Raw genomic sequence first — 21181 nt, 5'->3', positions numbered from 1 at the left:
GACATCTAGAGGGGAACATAGAGAACGTGGGCCTCCGTTTCCACAACTGAGAGATGGGTACGTGCTCACAGACCCCTGCCGCTGGTGGCAGTCTATAGACTGTGCATCTCCACAGAATTCACTCAGTAGTCATCCCATGTGTCCTTCCTCTGCCCTGCCAGATTCTCATACTGGTCTTCCCTTGCCTGTCACTAACAAATCACAGAGCTGGCCTAAGGCACATTCTTCTAGTGTTACAGGTGAGGAAAGCTGAGGACCCAAGAAGAAAGAGGAGGTGCCCAACTGTAGGAACAGTTAGTTCCTTGTGAGGCTGAGGAACGCAAACCCTGGTGCTCCAGACTTGTCTTGGCTGCTAGGCCTCTGTGGCACTCACTGAGGGGGGAACAAAGAATGAGTTCGCCATGAGACCCAGGGATGCATTAGACATCACTGGATTCTTGAATGCACTGGGTGGCCTCCAGCAATACTTCCAATGAATGCACTATCCTCCTCCCCGGCCTGTGGGCCCCTCTACACTATTCTAAAGAAAAGATGCTGCAGTAAACAGACACATCCTTCTTCTGGTACTGGGGATAGTTGGGGCATGACCAAAATCCAAACTTTTGGCAAAAATTAGGTTCACCATTATCCAAAGCAGAACTGAGAGGAGATTCACACGTAGAGGTGTTGTTCTTAGGGTATTCCACAAAACAGCTATCGTGAGATGCTTTTGAAGAGAGACATTTTTGAAACTCCTGGAGTCTAGTTTGAGAGAGATTCAGGATCTGTTTTACAGAATAAAGGCTCTTTGAAGTCCTGTAGGAAGAGATCTGGTGGCACTTTCCGTCACCAACTCTCAGGGTGCTGTTTCTATGGCATTCGAGACCAGCATAGCTCTGCTTATCCAGGTCCAGACAAACTACTAAGAAAAGGAAATCTGCAGTCACCAAGAGTTAGTTACTTGCAAAACCAGCCAAAGGAAAGGTGGAGAAGATACAAAATGGAGAGGAAGGGAAGAGAGGGGAAGGGAGAAAAGAAGAAGGGAGGGCATCAGAGGAGAGGGAAGAAGGGAAAACCCTGCAAAGCCTAAAATAGTCCCTACCTAATCTTTACTGTAAAAAAAAAAAAAATGAAGGAAGCAAGCAAGCAAAGGAAACTTTGCTGACCACCAACCTAACCTATTCTCTTCTCTGACATAACAACCTAATTATGCAAAATATTTCCCACAAAGAGAAGGATCTAGACAATGAAGACAGAAAACAGTAACGGCAGCCTGAAGCATAGTTTAGGCACCAAAGATTTCTCTAAATGCAATGGAAATTTAGGAAGAAGTCTCGGCAGCAGGAGGCCAGGCCCAGTGAGCTCCGAGAAGATTGTGTTGGGGCCAGGGAGCTATAAAGACAACCCACGGGGTAGTGAATGTGAGCGGCCAGGCCTGGAGCTGGAACACAAGACCCATCTGAGACCAGCCTGGCCTGGCCTGGCCCTACTCTGTAACCAGACACAGCCCTGACAGACATGAAGGAGGAGGCAGGCCGGCAGAAAGATATACAAAAGGATTCAGAGGATTTGGTTACCAAGTTGCACCAGCCATTTCCTGGAATCCCATGAGTGAGTTCTGAGAATTGGAAGGAGGGGTGAGGAGGGAAAAGCAAGACACATAGCTGTCTAATGACAGGTATTATGTGGTGGAAAGGAGATGTGCCTTCCTCTCAGGTCAAGCCAGGTTAGCAGGCAAAACTCTCCAGGACCCCAGCTGCTAGCAGAGAAATGCTTACAGTCTTCCCAGGCCCACCCCATCCTTGGAAAGCCTGAGAAGCAGACGCATTTCTTTGTACCAGAAATAGAAAACAAAGGTCTTTTCTTCTCCTTCCTCAGGTCTCCCTGCTCTTTTGTCCATCTCTTCCATTCTTCCTTCTCCCCATCAACCTCCCTTCCACTCTTCCACAGCTTCTGCCTCACCCCTTTCTGTTTTTCTAGTTCCTCTTGGAACTTGTCACTCTACCTCCCTTTATTCCTTTTATGCTGCGCATCCGCAGCTACCTGACATGGATCTGAACCCCTGTCCACAGCAAATCAGCAGGATTTGGAAATGAGAGTAATGAGTGGTGCCTCCCTTTTCATAAAAGATTCACAAAGATTTACCCTTTGTGGGGAGCTAAATGATCCCAATTTTCAATTATGCTTACTTTGCATTTCTCTCTTTTTTTCTTGCCAGTTATGGAGCTTGAACTCAGGGCCTTAGCACTGTCCCTGCACCTTTTTGCTCAAGGCTAGCACTCTACCACTTTGAGCCACAATGCCACTTCTGGTTTTCTGGGGGTTAATTGGAGATAAGAGTCTCACGGACTTTCCCGTCCTGGATGGCTTTGAATCACAATCCTCAGATCTCAGCCTCCTGGGTAGCTAGGATTATAGGCGTGAGCCACTGGTGCCCAACTTTTTAGTTTTGTTAAATAAGTTTTTATTCTCTTTAAGTAATTGTACAAAGAGTTTCCACTTAACAAAACAGTTTAGGAATACAATATAACTTGATCAATGTCACCTCTTCCAGTACTCTCACCTGTCCCTGCCCTACTCACTCTTCTTAATTTTGAAGAATATTCATTGGATTTTTATGTGCACTTTGCCCCCTCCTCCTCCTCATTCATCTATCCCTCTCCCCTTGGCCCCACCCCACCCCTTTCAAGTACCCTCTCTTCCTGGTATTTTATTTTGCTGATCTTTGATTTTTGCTTTCTAAGGAATTACACTATGTGAGATCTCCCATGAATCTGCCATTTTACAGCTAATACATTTGTAAACACTTGCCATTTCCATTCTTCTTTTCTTCACTACCAGCCCAGGAAAGGCAGGACTGCTTTGTCTGTGCCTCCATAGTAACCGCATGCATTGGCCATGAAAGCACCCAGTTATGAGAGAAGGTGGATCCACCCCGCTTTGGGAGGGAGACAATTCTTTCTGACAGTGTGGGAAAGGCCACCATTACCACACTTGCCAAAACAGCATATTTACAGTTGGGACCATCCTGAAAAATCTGTTGTGTGGAAACAATATCTATTTTCCCAGGCTACGTCTGAGAGAGAGATGAATTCAGTAAGTGTTCAGGCAAGGTATATCCACTTATTTAAGTGTTCAGCTTTAAGAAATCAAGATGACAGGGAGTAGAAAGCTAAAGAGCTGGAAAGCCAAGTGTCTTGAGCAGCCCTTCCAGCTGATCAACATCCCCACTTCTGCAGCAAACATGCTGGTACCAACTACAGATTTTCCTGCAAATCAATCAAGGTAGAGGTCTATTTCAGAAGATTACAACACAGGGGCTTGGTTCAGTATTATCTAAAGGTGGCAGAGGAAAGATTGGGCCTTTATTGGAGGTAGTTCATCTTTATCTCACCCTGGCTTTTCTGAAATCTGGTGGGTCACTGGATACATACAGAGTGACTGAGGGGTGTGTGTGTGTGTGTGTGTGTGTGTGTGTGTGAGTGAGAAAGAGAGGGCAAGAGACAGAAAGATGGAAGGAAGGAAGAATGGGAGGGAGAAAGGAAGAGAAAGAAAAAGAGACTGTTGAGGATAACATTGTAATATGGTACCCACACAGAAGCAAAGACCAAAGTATGTCCTTGGCCTCATGTAAAAGGTTCCCAAAGTAATCTGTGCCCAAGGATTTGTCTTGACCATTGTTGTGACTGGTTTTACAACCTAGAAAACTCTCTCAACCTGTTCTGAGGAACTTCCTGAATCCCTTTGACCTTCCTAAGATTTCCATTCCCTGAGCTCTCAAGCACAATTGCCTGATCACTCATCTGGCCCTGCATCCTCTCAATCTATCTGTGTCCACAGAGAAGAAATCATTAGGATTCTGTACAGAAACCTGCACATCCCTTTTGGAGGCTTTTTGCATGCTTTAATCTATTGTTCTGGCCACAAGAATAAGTTCTTGGAAAGTATCAGTGAATAAAACTCTTATCATAAAACTATGGCAGAGAAATATTGTCTGTCTTCCCTCTAACATGTTCTCTTGGTTACTTTAGAGGGTCTCCCTTTCCATTTATTTTAGCTGAGTTTCTCATTGCAAAATAGTGATTGAAAGGAAAAGTCTGGAAATAACTGAATACAAGTGCCATGTTTTGCTGTCTACCACAGAACCACGTCAACTCTATACATCTTACTATCTGTGGTGGTATGTCCTAAGACCCTGTGTCTTCGTTTAGATGTCTTCTTGGAAAGACATTGGTGCCAGGACTTATTGGCACCACAGCTCCCCCTGGTGTTCTGGAGGAATGGACTGTCTTAGACATTGGTGGGAGATCAGCCAGGTTAGAATTAATAGTCCACCTAACTCCTCTATGAAAATAACAAAAGACCTGGGAAGCCCCAGAGGATATGGAAACCTGAGTTTGTCTGAGTCTGAAAGTTCTTCAGTTCCAGTTTCCACATTTCCAGTGACACCAGGTCCATATTTTATTGGTAATAGGTGCCCACAACAAGGAAGTCAGGAAGAAAGACAGAGGAGACACTGGGAGGAAAAATGGAATCATTTCATCCCTCTCTCATCTCAGTTCTAAGAAATATGGCCTGTGCTCCTTAATTCAAGGCCTGAATGGAAATGTAGGTTAGTCTAGGGTTTGTTTTGCTCTTTCCCTTGATCTATATTGTGTAATCATGCTCTCATTATGAGTCTAATTCCTTGGGAAAGGAAGTGGCAAGAAAAATCAAGTCTCTTGCTCAACAAATAGCTCAATGAATAGTTTAACCCTTTTCTCCATCAGAATTTCTTCAAAGTATTTAATGAAGCAAATTGAAATTTAAAGAGTTCCACATTTATCTGAGTAAATTCAGAACCACCAAAGACTGCAGTATCCTCAAGTTGGGATTCTTTTTAAAGCATCTGTCACAGTGGCCCCCTTTATTCATGGAGGATGCATCCTAAGACCTCTAGGGGAAATACCTAAACCCACAGATAGTATTGAATCCTGTGTATACATTCACAATATTCTGATTTTTATTTTTTAATTTTATCTATCTATTCGTTATCTACCTATTTGCTATATGGGGTTTGAATTCACTTCGTTCTGACTTGGTAGGTGGGTACTCTTACCACTGAGCCATGTCTCCAGCCTTGATTTTTGCTGATTATTTTTCACATAAAAGCTCCCTCCCTCCTTGGGCATGAGTGCAATACATCTATGGTAGGCGCACACCACCTTATTCAGCTACTGGTTGTGAAGGGAATCTCTCGAACTTTTCTACCTGGGTTAGCCTGGCTCTGAACTGTGATCCTTTGAATATCAGCCTCCCAAATAACTAAGATTATTAGTATGGGCCACTAGATTCCAGATTCCCCTTTTCAAATAGAGGAAGCACTTTATGGCTTCTCTTGGGCACATGCAAATTGCCACCATCACTATTTTTGCATTTGAGTCATTATTATGTAAAATAAGGGCTTCTTGAACACAAGCACAGTGGTACTTTAACAAGAAAGCTGATTAGCCTGAAAGCTACTAAGTGATTAATGAAGAATTAGTAGCATATACAGTTTGGCCACCCTGTCTAAAGGAATAATTGGTGTCCTGGTAAAAGGAAGCAAGAAGCTGTGAAATTTCTTCAGGCTACTCAGAATAGCACACAAAATAAAACTTATAATTTGTTTATTCTTAGAATTTCCCACTTAATATTTTCATATGTTTGGCCATTTTTAATGCCAAAAAACTACTGAATAAAGACATAAATTCTGTATACACTTTAATTAAAATAAATCATTAAGAAGTCACTAAATATCAGATACTGGTAACAGATTATGTAAATCAAAGTATACAAACATTTTGTATTCATACATAATACACACATATACACATGCCAAAGTATATTAAAATGATGTGTTTTCTGTCTCTGTTTTAGCTAAAGACCTACAGAGAAGAGAACAAAATAACAGGAATGCTAGAATTAAAGCATTCCACATATCACAGGGGCAAGGCAGTCAGGTAGAGGGTACTTAATATTCCTGGGTGAAATTGAACTAGTAGGGACAGAAATCATGGTCGTATGACTCAGTCTCCCACAACTCAAAGAGATAATTCTAAGGCACATTCCACAGAGTCCCCTAGAGAGTACCCAATGGAATGGAATCCCAGTTACTCACAATAGTAATCAACTCAGAAACATATTGTCTATTTTCTTCATTCCATCTCCCATATATCCTGTCTTCTCTCTTCTTTCTACAGTCTTCTTCCATTGTAAAGCCTAGACTCACATCCTTATCCCAAGCTCCATTAGAAGGTGAGATAGAATTAAGACATCTCCAAAACATATTTTCCCCTTTCACACAGGTTAATGGATATCAAAAACTCAGGACTGGAGTTATGCACAACAAGCTTCTGGGTCATGTCTCATTCAAATAAAAAAAAAACCACAAAAGCTGGGGCTGGGAAGGTGGCTCAGTGGTAGAGCACTTGCCTTGCATACATGAGGCCCTGGGTTCTATTCCTCAGCACCACATAAGATAAAAGAAAAAAGCCAGAAGTGGTGCTATGGCTCAAGTGGTAGAGCACTCGCCTTGAGCTGAAGAGCTGAGGGACAGCGCCCAGGCCCAGAGTTCAAGCCCCACAACCAGACCCCCCCCCAAAAAAAACCACAAAAGGAAAATAAGGTTCTCTAATTAGATCAAGCAGAGGAGAAATACACAAAAATACATATAAACTAACAATTCATTAAATTATCCTATTATTCCTATAATTATCCTATTATGCTCATCACTGCTACTATGATTATGAGACACCAGGGACATGATCCAGGTCAGACAGTTCTGCCCTTCAGGGACCTAGAACACTAAAAAGACTCACAGGACTAGGACCTGCTGAAAGCAGTTCTTCTATCCCTAAGAAATTCTGTTGCTGTTCCAGCTTCTTAGAATGTGATTGAGCAGTAGAGAGCACAGAGTTACAATACTGAGTGCCAACCACAGGAGAGCTGAGATTTATTATGAGTCTCCTTCCATTTTCCAACCTGGAGCCCAAGCCACATCCAAATAGACAGCTGGGTTCCTTTCTTCTTGGGTATAATGTCTTGAATTTCCTTTATGTACCTCAAAAAAAAAAAAAGGGACGAAGTGGATGGACAGTGCATGGTTTCAGATAGAGATTTGGATGGGAATCCAAGGGAGAGGGTTGCCTTATACAGACTCCACTTTCCTTCCAGACTTCAAAGTGGCCTCAGGACCATTTGATCAATGGGAGCCCAAGTGAGTGGGGCCTGGCAGAGTCAGTAGTGCCAGCCATGAGGGGGTTAGTGCAGAGGTGACAGAGCCAACAGGAGTCCAGCAGGTAACATGTAAGTAACCTGAGCAGAGATTTGTGGAAGCAAGGACAAAGGGAAGAAAGCATTCCCGTCTGAAAGATGACTCAGCCCCAGGCAGTTGAGATCCTGTATTGAAAAATACTGTATTTTTTAAAATCAGTCAAAAAGTCAAAAATTTAAACTTTACATGAAAACAGCTGCAATCTTGGCGATAGCACCTTTGTTGGCCTACATAGAATGTCAAGGAACATATGTTAGTAGGTTATAGTTGACTCCCAAGCCACAAGGTGATTGTGTATCACATCAGTAGAGTTATCTACTATAATTGGAGAAAGTATTTGAAAGCCCAAAGTGGGCTGGGGGTCTGGCTCAAGTAGTAGAGCACTTGCCTAGCAAGTGGGAAGTGCTAAGTTCAAACTCCAGTAGTGTCGAAAAATAACACTATAATAGACAATTAAAAAATTAAATGGAGGCCAAATAGACTTGTTTTCTTAAGTTGATGGCAAAATGTTAAAATGTTATTTTTCATATCATTTATAATCTTGTCACAATCCATTTAACAGTTTGATTAGATTTCAGTGAAAATTATCTTCCAGAATAGGTCCCTCCCACCCCGAGATTGGGATTAAATAATTTTACTACAATTAGTATATATGGTACAGAATTTCATGCAAATAAAGTGTGCCAGCAGTGGGATAATATATATAAACAAAAAACAAAAAAAGGACAAGTGTACAAACCTGCTGCTGCTTAGATCACTGCAGCTTCCAGCGCCCAGTTTCTTTTACTGATTTAAAAACAAAACGGAAAAAATAAAAATAAAAAAAGTTGTGCCTGAAACAAAAAAAAAATTAAATGGAAAAAATGAAGAAATATTTTAGGGAATGTGTTGAAAATGGGTAAGAGGAATTACACTCAAATTCATAATCTTGTGATCTTTAATTTGGAGCTGGTTTCAGTGGCTAATGTTATGATGAGACTGTAATATGATGGCCAGCATTGTATCACATAAGGCTCTGGCCCTAAAAATAGCCTCTTTGCTGCTTTCTTCCTGACACTGCCAGTGTCCAGTGTCTGGTTGGAACTAGTAGATTCTGTGCCTTAGCCTTACTCCCTTCACCTTCCCATAAAGCGGCCCTTTTCACAGAACATCAACATCCTAAGACAAGTAGAAAGATAAGCTATCACATAAAGATGTCCAGCAAGAGGCAAGGGTGTCTTAATAGAAGACAAGCTTGCACAGAGTTAATGGATTATGGATTATATGGGCTAGGTACTGATGGCTCATGCCTGTAATCCTAGCTACTCAGGAGGCTGAGATCTGAGGATCACAGTTCAAAGCCAGCCCAGGCGGAGAGACTCTTATCTCCAATTAACCACCAGAAAACCAGAAGTGGCTCAAGTGAAGTGGTAGAGCACTTGCCTTGAGCTAAGGAGCTGAGGGACAGTGCCCAGGCCCAGAGTTCAAGCCCCATGACTGACAAAAAAAAGATTATATGGAAGTTAGATATAAATTATAAATGTACATGTCAACATATAGGGCCACATACACAAACAATATTAAGTAAGGTATATGGCAATCCACAGGATTTCACTGGTGTAACTCCTTTGAACAACTAACTTACAGAATGAATCCCAGGAAGCTGGAACATGTGTTGTCAGGGGATGGGAGGCAGTTTGGTCAAAGGGAGGGGGATAAGATGATTAGAAAGGGGAAAGAGGCATGAACGTAGGCATAATATTCAATGTACATATGGGAAAATTCTAGGAAAACAGAGGATGGGTGAGGTTGGGAGAGATGGAGAATGACGAAAGGAATGACACTGATCAAGAAGTATTGTACACCCAAACGAATGTGTTGAATTGAATCCCCTTTGTGCAACTAGCCACAGGTAATTAATAAAAATAATAACAAAGATGAAGACCCAAAGAAAGGAAAAACATTACCCCAGGGGTTAGATGCCTATGAGAGCAGACCAGAAGACTGCTGGAGTCTAGCTCAATCTTCACGTGCTTTTGAAGATATAATCAGACATAGGTGCTAATAACTTAAGCACAACCTAAGCTATATAACCTAAAGCAAGTTAATTATTCAGACTGTTTCACTTATCAAACTGGGTATAATAGTTAGCGGGATGGTACAGGCTAGATAAATAAGTTCCAGAGCAGAATTTGACCAAAGTACAGCCCACAGGCCAAATCCAGTCTGCAGACATCATTGTAATTTTATCAGAACATAGCCATAGCTACTCTTACCCACAAAGATTAACATGACTTGGAAACACTATGGTAGAGTATAATTTGGGTTGTAATTGCTTATCTTTCATAGGACTTTAATCAATAAAATATGAAATGCCCTAGACACTAGGTGCAAATGTTCATATCCTAAAAGTTCTCCTCCACCGTTACTAACTTCAATAAAAGTTTTCTTCTAAGTTGATACAGAGATCCTTTACACTGGTAATTTTATACTGTTCTAATTATGATTAGATACTCTTAGAAAATAGCTATATAGTCATTCTTCAATAGTAAAACAAACTATAACAAGTTAGCAAGCCGGGCACTGGTGCCTCATGGCTGTAATCCTAGCTACTTAGGAAGATGCGCTCTGAAGATCATAGTTTAAAGCAAGCCCAGACAGAAAAGTTTGTGGGTTTTGTTTTTTGGGGTTTTTTGGGGGGGGTCCGGTCGTGGGGCCTGAACTCTGGGCCTGGGCACTGTCCCTCAGCTCTTCAGCTCAAGGCTAGCGCTCTTCCACTTGAGCTACAGCGCCACTTCCGGCTTTTTTCTTCTTGCTTATGTGGTGCTGAGGAATCAAACCCAGGGCCTCATGCATGCAAGGCAAGTGCTCTACCACTGAGCCACCTTCCCAGCCCTAAGCTTGAGATATTTTTATCTCCAATTAACCAGCACAATGCTGGAAGTGGAGGTGTGGCTCAAGTGATAGATTTCTAGCCTTGAGCAAAAATGCCAAGCGAGAACTCAAGGCCCCTGAGTTCAAGCCCCAGTACCAGCTATCAGTCAGCCAACCACAAATAAAGTTAGCAACACTAGTGAGTATGGTTTATATGACCAGTACCAAAATGAAGCAGGAAAGGCTACTGACCTTGTCTAGCTTTGACTTCTGCCAAGGCTATGCTAATACACTCACAGCATTACCCTCAATCTACACTACAATCTATACCTATTATTATTATGTATTACTACAACCTACTACTTACTGTAAGATATACTTGAATATGATTATGTACCTGTAACATATCACCACAATCTAGTTCCAAATGATGCACTTATAACATATTAATACCACAGACTACCACAAGATATACTGATATTACCATCATTGTACAATATACACACCTCAAGATACTCTTTGTTGAGACCAGGGACATTGTCACATGCTCAGACAGTAAACTTTCATCGCTCTCCAACCCCATACCAAGTCCAAATGCAGCCATCAAGGAGGCAAAGTGTTCAAGTCTAACATATAGAACCAAGCCCTGGGGCCTAAGTCAACTGAAAGCCAATTCATTTCTCCTGTCCAGTTTCTACATATTTCATGTCCAACAACCAGTAGGAGAATTGAGTTGTGAGGCCTTGCACCAAGTTGCTGATTAATTTTGGCCTTGTTGGTACCTGATTTTTAATGACTACAGATGTGATTTGTAGAGGGAGCATGCTATGTTTAATAGAGCTTCTGATGTTTAATGGAAATAAAGTGGAATTAAGAGGTGATCCAGTAACTCTATGTAAAATGCACAAGGTTTAATTTCAATTACACGAAGAATTGTAAATAGCTCCAAGATGTATTTGACTTCAAATGCTCCCACACCACATTGGATCTGAAGTACAGTATTAGAAGAAGCTTGATAATGCTGCCCTATAAGAATGTTCAAAATACACATGTACCAATTTAGGTTCTTGTAATTCCTTTAGTCTTCTTCCTGCTTTCAGTTCCTATGCTCCATGTTGGAAAGGTCTGGCTTGTTTCTAGAAAAAAATATACTTTTTTAAGTAGTCATCTTTTGAACTCAGGACCTCATACACTGGTTACACAAAAGCTGTACATCCTCATTGCTGCTGACAGATGAAACTGGGAATGTGAGCTAATAGAAATGTATTTGCTTATACCCCTTATCACCCACATACCAGTTTATCTGGCCCAGTTTATAAGGTTTAGCAAACCACGTAAATTCTTTTCATATCCAGAAAGCATTTCAACCGATCCCAAAGCCCAACCATAAATCTCTTTAATAAATCTCTGAAACAAGACAAAAGGAAAAAGCGATGTAGTTCCTCCTGACTCACTGCCTCTCTCCACCTACCACACCCTACTATCCTATTACATGGAAAAAAGAAGAACAAGACAGCTAGGGTCCTCCCGGGACCATAGATCACTCCTCAGCTAAATAATTACACTTAAAACCACTGGTTTTTTTTTCAGAGAAAAGAAACAAATTTTATTTAGACCTATGGGTTGGAGAAGGGATATCAATGATGATTATGGTGGTCTTGGGCCTGCAGCAGAAAGAGTTGTTCATTGTGCTGGCCGAGGAAGAAAACTTGACCTTGAAACGCATGGCTTCCAGCAGTGTTTTCAGCCAAATCATTGACATATGTGCCTGACTAAGGAGACAAATGAGAACATGTAAGGTATATGCTCTGGAAATATATCTGTAGAGAAAGATATCTATGTATCTATAGAGATAGGTATCTATACAGATAGATATAATCTATCTGTATCTAGAGAGAGGGGGGATGAATGGATAGATAGATGATCAAACACAGTGTTTCTGTTTCTTCTCAGAAGAATCTGTGAAACCCATCTTCAAGAGTTAAGTCCAGTGTTAATCTCTACTGAATAGACAAGTCTAGAGGGAGGCTCTCCAACACAAAATATAGTTAACCCATGAACACAGGGAATCTGGCTTTTTGCAGGAGTGTGAGTGAGGGAAGTGGGGAAAGGGTCCAGTGTTTTAGAAAGAGAGTAGAGGGGGCATAAGGGAAGGAGTTGCTGGGGGAGAATCCAGGACATTCTTTCGGAAAATGTATGGAGAGTCATGCTTTCCAGAAAGGCACACATTTGTGGCACTGACCACACTAGGATGACAAACCCTCAGTTGTGACATTCCCTTTTGTAATCAGAAAGTGTCAAAAGTGCAATACCTTTTGTTTGTGTTTCTTTTCTGGACTAACTTCCTTGCTTTCTGTCTCTGTGGGAAATTTTTCAGGCGACATGCTGAACACCTACATCTACAGACTTTCACCATCTTCTCCCAGTCCTCAGCTCCGGCTAGCAGTAAGGTTCTGGTTGGAACAATAGCCAGCCCTCCCCCTCATTCCCCTTCCTTACCCCAAGTCCATTGATCCAAAGCAGTCCACTCATCTCTCCTTTTATATAAGTCACTGTGACATAGATTCTTCTGCTAAGAGGACCTGATGATCTATGAGGCTTGGTCACAATGACTAGAAGTCAACATGAGATCTTTGCTGGGTATTGAGGGGGAAACTGAGTCATGTAGATAAAAATCAAGAAAGCAAGGGTTTCTTATATCTGATGAATGCCTGCTATTAGTACAACCCATAGGAACTCCATGAATGACACAAACCAAGTAAAATTCTCTTTGTTCTCAAACATGAATCCCTTGTTTTCAAAGTCCTTGTCTACTGGGTTATTTGGGTAGGCACTTCTGATTTTGCTGTCCTATTTCTAGAAGTCTCGAGCAAGGACTTGAACAATGTAGAACTTTTAATGAATGTCTTGAGGAATAGTTGGCATACAATATTTCAAGTATAATTTGAGCTTTGATACAGGTACACACCCATGAATCCACCACCACTAACTGAGGTGGTAAGCTTGATTAGCTGCCACTCCCAGTGGTCCCCTGTGTCCCTGTGTAGATTTTTCCCTAGCTCCTTTCCAATCCCTCTTCAGTCTTCAATATGGCAGATAAAGGTCTAGACTAGCACAATGTTTGAACCCACTATCACTGTTCCATTTCCCCAGAACCCCAAAGAGAGACAGCTTCAATCTAAAAAGGCTTTGTGTCTGAGAAGATACATATATAATATATAAGACTAAATCGGGTAAAAGTAAAATATGCCCAAAAGATGCCTTATAGAAGTTTATATGGAAAAAAAATCAACTATAAAGTTTAGACCCTTTTTTTTAAGGAAAGAGGAAATTAACAGATGATAATGATGCTAAGAAACATTTTTTAAATCACTTGTTAGTGTGCAGGGAAATAACCCAGCTCAACTATAGTGGCAGAGATTGCCAAAGGGAGAAAATGAAGATATGGCTTGACAATAGGATTAAGGAATTGCGAGGAAGGCATAGAAACAAATAAGAAGGAAATGAACTACATCCGTACACAGTAAATGACTTCCCCAACCTTTTTGCAGAAGAATATGATCAGACATTTCATGTGTGCCAGCACTGAGTTTGAACTCAGGACCTGGGTACTATGTTACATTTTTTGCCCAAGGCTGGCACTCTATCACTTGAGCCACAGCTAATTAGAGGTGAAGAACCACACACTTTTCTGCCAGAGCCGGCTTGGAACCATGATCCTCAGATCTCAGCCTCCGAGTAACTAGGATTAAAAGTGTGAGCCACCAGCACTCAGTGCATTTTTCAAGAAGAGAAACTCAAGTAACCTCTTAAATAATGTAACTTGAAGGTGACAAGGAATGAAGGAATGAGCAAGGGGCTCGTGCCTCGGGTCACAGAAATATGAATGATCATCTTGAAGACTTCGCAAAGGCCCAGAAAGAAAAGGGAAGAGTCCATGAATACGCCTGGATTTCAAGCCTAAGTAAAGTCACTGCCAGGCTGCTTCAACCAGCAATAGCAAGTTGGCAAAAGGGTCCCAGGAGATGTTCTTCCTCCCTTTAAAGCAGAGTTTCTACTCTTCACAAAGAAAGGAAGATATTTTTCTATAGGCTGAAAAATCTATAGTTCTTCCATTAGTTTTTAACCCAAGACCCAAAGTTTTAATCCTGGGACGAGCCACAACGCTGGAGAAGAGAAGAAAGAGTAGTTGGTAGAGTTGTATAAGAACTGCATGAGTATGTATCTGTGAAGTGTCTTACATGACAAAAAAAGAGCCAGGATGGTGGTTGTAGAAATGGGTCTCATTCTTTGCAAAGTGCCCCAGGCTCAGAGGGATGCTAATTTTATATTCCACTATCACTCTTGAAAAATTCTTAATTTCTATTTCATTGGTCCTGGAGCTTGAACTCAAGGCCTGGGTACTGTCTCAGAGGGTTTGTTTGTTTGTTTGTTTATTCCCAAGGCTAGTACTCTACCACTTGAGCCACGGTTCCACTTGCAGCTTTTCTATGATTAACTGGAGATAGTCTCATGGACTTTCCTCTCCAGGCTGGCTTTAAAATGCAATCCTCAGATCTTGGCCTCCTGAGTAGCTAGGATTATAGGTGTGAGCCACTACTGACTAGTGAAATTCTTAATTTTCAACAAGAGGCCAACATACTCATCTTGCCTGACACTCTATATAAAGATCGTAACTGGTTCTGAGAAGACATGTCTTTTTGCCTGGAGCAAATGTTACACAAAATGGTAAGATAGACCGCAGCCAAATGGGTAATTAAATGATCTGGGAATATATTGAAATCATTGAATGGCCTTTCATGTCCATCTAAAGTCCATCCTAGCCTCTTCCACCCTAATCAGGGAATTTTTAAACCTTAGTTTCGTCTTCCCATCCTTAAAATGTGAAGGAAGTATCATTTTCACTATTTCAGAATAGTGGTTTTCTGATGAAACAAGTATTTCTACACCATTTGCTCCAAAACATCAAACGATGGTCATGCCATTACCCTTCGTATTTCTTCTCAGTAAAAATAAAATAAAATAAGGTTACTCAGTACCAAAAATAAAATCTGACTACTGCATTTGTGGACATCTTTGGTCTTTTTCTAAAAACAAAGACTTTGAAGATTTCTCTAGACAATTCCTTTTTAAATACAATTTTATTTTGTTTATGTGGCACTTTTAAGAATTTGAACCCACATCCCCATGCACGCTAGGCAAGCACTCTGCCACTAAGCCACATTCCTAGCCCTCTCTAGACAATTTCTATCTGCTCTCCCAGCACCAGGGTAACAAAAGTTCAAATGTAAATAAACCTTTGTGCTTTGGACTGAAGAATTCCAGGACCAGAAAAAGTAGCCAATATGTTACTTTGTTTACTTTCTTCCATATAAATACAACTAAACTGTTTGGGCTTCCTGTGACTGATCCCTGTAATCCTAGCTACTCAGGAGGCTGAAATATGAGGATTTCAATTCAAAGCCAGCTCCAGCAAGAAAATCCCTTGAAATTCTTGTTTCCAATTAGTCACCACAAAGTCAGAAGTAGAACTGAGGCTCAAGTGGTACAGCACTCTTTGAACACAAAAAGCTCAAGGACAGTGCCCAGGCCCTGATTTCAAGCCCCAGGACTGGCAAAAAAAAATACAAATAAAAACTAAACCTCCTATAAAAATTCTGCCCAAAAGAACATTGGAGAAACCAAGTATGTTGAGAGAGATATTCTGCAAGCTTTCCTTGCCCTGCTCTATTCAATACTCACAAAGCAAAATCATCATACCTTCAGTTTCTCTTCCTTTCTTCATTTGTCATCATTGCTCATCATGAACACCAGGAAAAAGAGATCCAGCAGGTGACACCAGAGAGAGAAGACTGAATCTACATATTCTCTCTTTGATCCAACCCTGGTCAGGAAAGTTCTATCAGGCACCTCAGCTCTGGTCAGTGGAGTTATATGCCAGGCATTCATGTTAAAAAAAATAATCTAGAAATAGTCATGTTTCTCATTAGGGAATCAATGGTGAACTGCCTGTACAACAGTGGTTCCTTTAGCTTATATTGCCTAGTGTTACAGGAATTATAGCCATCTTAGTTTGAACAAGAATACCCCATGATATTCACACAGCAAAATCACTGAACACATCATATTTCTTGGCATATATCCTCTTTAAGTACCACATGACTGTGTTGAGTACCTCCTCTGCCCAATGCACTAAACACCAGTGGGGTCATAATGCTCTGAAATCTATTGTGAAGGCATAGGCCTTTGCCTGTAGCAACCTTACTCTGTCTCTCTGGAGTTTTTCCCCTATTGGTGGCACACTCTCTTTTCAAAGGGCCAGATAGCCTAGAACTTAAGGAACTGATAATGTTCCTCAGATGATGACATGATTCTAAGATGCCAAAGGAAGCCACCCACAGTGGTTCATGCCTATAATCCTACCTACTTAGGAGGCAGGAGGCAGAGATCAAGAGTAACAAGATTTGAGACCAGTCCAGGCAAAAAGTTCATGAGATCTCCATCTTAACCAATAAAAGTTAGGTGCTTTTACACCTAAAAAAAGTAAAAAAAAAAAAAAAAAAAAAAGGATCATGGTACAGGCCAGCCTTGGGCATAGATACAAAACCTTATTTTAAAAAGAAAAGCAAACAATAAAAGCAATAGGGATGAGACATGCCTCAAATGGAAGGCCAACTGGGCTGGGAAGATGGCTCAGTGGTAGAGAGCTTGCTTCGCCTGCATAAGGCCCTGGGTTCGATTCCTCAGAACCACATAAGCAAAAAGAAAAAAGCCGGAAGTGGCTCAAGTGGTAGAGCGCTAGCCTTGAGCTGAAGAGCTGAGGGACAGCGCCCAGGCCCAGAGTTCAGGCCCCACGACCAGACCCAAAAAAAAAAAAAAAATGGAAGGCCAACTAATTCCAATTTTCTTGCACTGGTTGGTAGATGGATCAAAACACATTCATTCCTAACACAAAATGAGGCCAAATGGTTTAATACATGTGTGCTATTTTCGTATTATAATTCCCCTTTCTAACACCCTAGACATGCAGCTGTACTTTGGCCAGTAGCTTAAGAATTCCCAGTGTGTTCTGGGAAGGGACATCTTCTGTAGTATTAAAGGTGTATTAAAGTGATGGAGGAGGGAAAACTATTCAGAGCCTTATGAAGCATAAAATTTGGATTTTCTTGGTGTCTCACCACATGAGGCCTTTGTGTTAGTGATGATTTGGGAGGGAAAGGGGGCTGAAAATAAGTAATTTTTCAGAAGCCCAAAAATAACTAAAAATCAGATGAAAGTTTGTTATATTTTCAAAACAAGAACTTCTGGTTTGTCCACAGGGCCTCCAGATTTACAACCGGCCTCTAAACGGAATATACTATTTTTACCCAGTTCTCCTCTCCTCCCCCACCTTCAATGTGAGATTCATTTGCTAGGATCCTAATAGCACCCAGATGAGAGACATGACAAGCAAAGGGGATAGTCAATGCCAGATACCAGTAGGGAAGGCAAGGTAGTCTTGGATTCACCCCTGACTCTTCTACCTAGGTGCAGTCCATTAGACAAACTGAGACCCTTCAAAGAAGGGCAGAGCAAGGTCCCTGAGCATCCCTCATTGTCACTACTCTTGTGATACATCTCTGACCTTTAGGCAGCCCAATATCTCTTTCTAAAATATTAGGGGTTGTTTGTGGGAAGATAATTTGAGAATTCAGTAGAAAGAATATAACAGATAGCAGCAGAGAACTGGAAAAGAACAACAGATATTTAGGTAGAATCCAGACCATCCTCAGAACCAACATGGCCCTGATTCTCCAGCACCAAGTGGGAAAAGTGAATAGGGTCAAGATCCCCTTTGTTTCTTCTCTGAAATCTACTTCTTGGCCTGGGTCTCCCAACACTTGATTCCCCACTAAAGGTGCCAGATATATGTTCCAGGCTCAGAAAGCTCTCCCCCTTAGTGAGGTCCCTCTCCCAGACATTTCTACCTCCTTCAGCTTGTCCCAGTGTCCTTTCCCTGTCTGAGCAACAGCAGCATCCACAATAGTACAGGAGAGTGTGTGTGCAAACAGGGTAGAAGATCCCCACTCCCCAGCTGAGGTCAACATCTGGAGAGATTTAGATTTCAGAGAGGGATTCAGACTGAGTCATGAGCATGCATAAGGCCTGTCAGCAATTTTTCCGTGTTCCTTCTTAATAAACTCCAAGTCCCAGCTTGCTGGGCAGATCCAACCCCATGAAACTGTCTATGGGGCTTCTCAGGAAAATTAATAGAGTGAATTTGAATTGGAGAGGTGAGACAGGCTCCAACTAGAGGTCTGACTTCCAAAATAATTACACCCTGTGCCTGCCCTTTTTAACCTAAGATTGGGGCCAGCCCTATTCTAGAAGAATTGGCCTCCTAGCCCTTCCCTGCAGTGAAACTTTGGCTGTCCTCTTAGGAGATAAAGACACCATGCAGTCCATCCACCTGGGCCTAGCAAGACACACTCAACCCCAAGAACTCAGTAGTTGGTAACTTCTACAAAGGCTAGAAACACTGCCTCTCCCTCCCTCCCACCTCTCTTTCTGCCAACAACTATCAAACAATATCCATGTCAATTAATCAATCAGAAACAAATCTAAAACCAGAAGAAAATCCACAAGAAGGAACAAAAGCTAGCTTCCATTAGGTAAGGTGATGTTGACTGGGCTGCCTCTCCTCCTCTACTGAGTTACTTACATAGCCCCAGTGTCCTTTCTGTGCCTACTTTCACATGAAAAGAATAAAGAAGAAAAGGTAAGGAGACAGTGGGTATATCCTATCAAGCTAACAGATGGCCCTTAAGGAAAGAGCTCACTCTGGGCTTGCTAAGAAGTCAAGAGTGAGCTCATAGTACTCCATCTAAATTGCCTGTTGGCTCATGGGGCAGAAATGGAAAGAGAAACAGAGCCGGCAGAAGTGGCTGATACTCAACCCTGCTCCGTCCTCACCCCAGGAGGTCCAATACAAGAGCCAACCCAAATACTCCCCCAGCCTCACCCTTCCCTGGCCTCTCAATCGGCTCCCCACACGGGGCTTTCTACAGCTCAAGTTTCTCAGCATGGGTGTCTGCCACCAGGACCTCTGCTCAACTGAGCAAAGGAGACCTTTCTGTTTGTTTGTTTCTTCATCATTTCTCAAATCCTTCTGCCTTCTTGCCTGTGATCTCAGCTTCTCCTCGCAGAGCAGGTCTGGGGGTGGGGGGTGGAGGCGGCAAGGAACCAGAGAATATACAATCTTTAGGACCACCCAGAAAACGTCTCTCAAGCCAGAAAGACCAATTCCTCTGAAGCAGTTTAGCCTGCAGAGTCAGATATCAGAGGTGAGCACCAGAGGAGTAAGATGGAGAGACAATCTCCTTTCCTCCTTTTGCTGTTCAGAAATGCTGCCACTTGTACAGTCAATCTGTGATTGGATTGGACTCTCTGTTCCTATAAAAGACCAAAGTGGCTAGACTGCACAAATATTTACTGACCATCTTCTGTAGTTCATGCTACCACCTGTAGGAAGTATAGAAGGAAAAAAGAACCCATCTCTAACTATGAGACCACCACCACCAGAGCCGACGCATCTCAGGGACCATCTAGTTCAGCCTGCTGATTTCTAAACCAAGGAAGTCCAGTTAGGAACAGAACTAAGACACATCACTTCCTGTTGAGACTAATTGCAATATACATGGCAATCTGGACACCAAATAGGGTTTCCCACAAGAGTTTGTTAACTAGACTTGATGGCCAATGTTACGGGGACAATAGATTTTGAGTAAATTTGGTGAGTAGAAGTCTTCCTGGGAACTATGGGGCAAAATAGAGGGGAATAGGATAGGAAAGAAGGAAAGAAAGAAAGAGAAAAGGTTCCTTTTTATTTATTCAACAAATGTATTCCACAAAGACTGAGATCCTATTCTGTATGCAGAGCTACACAGGGGTGAATACAATCCCTAAATTCCTGACTTTATGGAAGTCCCTGCTTTGGAACTTAACTATTGGACAGGAGCTCTCCTGAGATTCAAGGAAGGCAAGAGCCTGCTTTGTAAAGCCCCCTCCCTCTTTATAATAAAAGCACCAACAGTCAGGAACTTGAAACATGGAAAAATGTCACTCATGGTGGCCATTGAAGGAATCTGGAATACAAAAGATATGTTGACATCTATAGATATCAGACATACAAGGGCTGGAGGGATGGCTCAGTGGTAGCATGGTTGCCTAGCAAATGCATGTGAGATGTTCTTTTCTTAAATTAGGAAAACAGTTATGGGGAAAGAATGAGAGACAAAAGGAATAGTTCTATTGAAGTTTTTTTTATAGAGTTACAGAGGAAGAAGAAAAAGTTGGCTAAATCTATAAGACTCATATACTCAATTGTCATTATGCATACATGGAAATCTCAGAAGCACTTCAAATCCAATGCAGTACATCTTAATTATCATCACTGTCATTCTCAGTCTTATCCTAGCCAGTGTCATAAGCATCCATATAGCTGTACCACACAGAAACAAAAGCCACGCCCTCTATATCATCTGCTCTCTCCCAACCCATCCTAAGACTTAGTCCATTGTCTACCTCTACATCCCAAAGACGTCCTGAACTCAGTTCTACAGCACTATCAAGTCCCTCCTCTTGAGGCCCTGCTGTGGACATAGCCTCTCCCCTCACTCAGTTTCCCAACTGAATAATCACTCACAGAGCCGTCTCTCAGCACATCCATGAGGTTCTCAACATTTTCTGGAGCTTTCCGATATACTTGAGGAGAGTTGGGTCTCTGTCAGCCTTTCCAACTTGTACCATTTTGTAAAGTTCCCACAGTCTCTTAACCACCAAAGAAATTATCCAGTTTGTGAAAGTTCGATGTCCATAAGATCCATACTTGTTTTTTACCACTCTTCCTAGCACCTAAGTTCATGGAGCATGGGATACTCATTACAAGCAATACATATGATTACATTTTAATTATCAAGCCAATGGTTCTTAGTCATGGTGATTTTCCTTTTCCCCAGGAAACACCCCACCAAAAAAAAGGGTACCATATGACAGTGTTCTGCCCTTTAATATCCA

The sequence above is a fragment of the Dipodomys ordii genome, unplaced genomic scaffold (genome assembly GCF_000151885.1).
Source record: "Dipodomys ordii isolate 6190 unplaced genomic scaffold, Dord_2.0 Scaffold1, whole genome shotgun sequence".
NCBI classification, from domain to species: Eukaryota; Metazoa; Chordata; class Mammalia; order Rodentia; family Heteromyidae; genus Dipodomys; species Dipodomys ordii.
Note: the sequence above shows the minus strand (reverse complement) of the source record.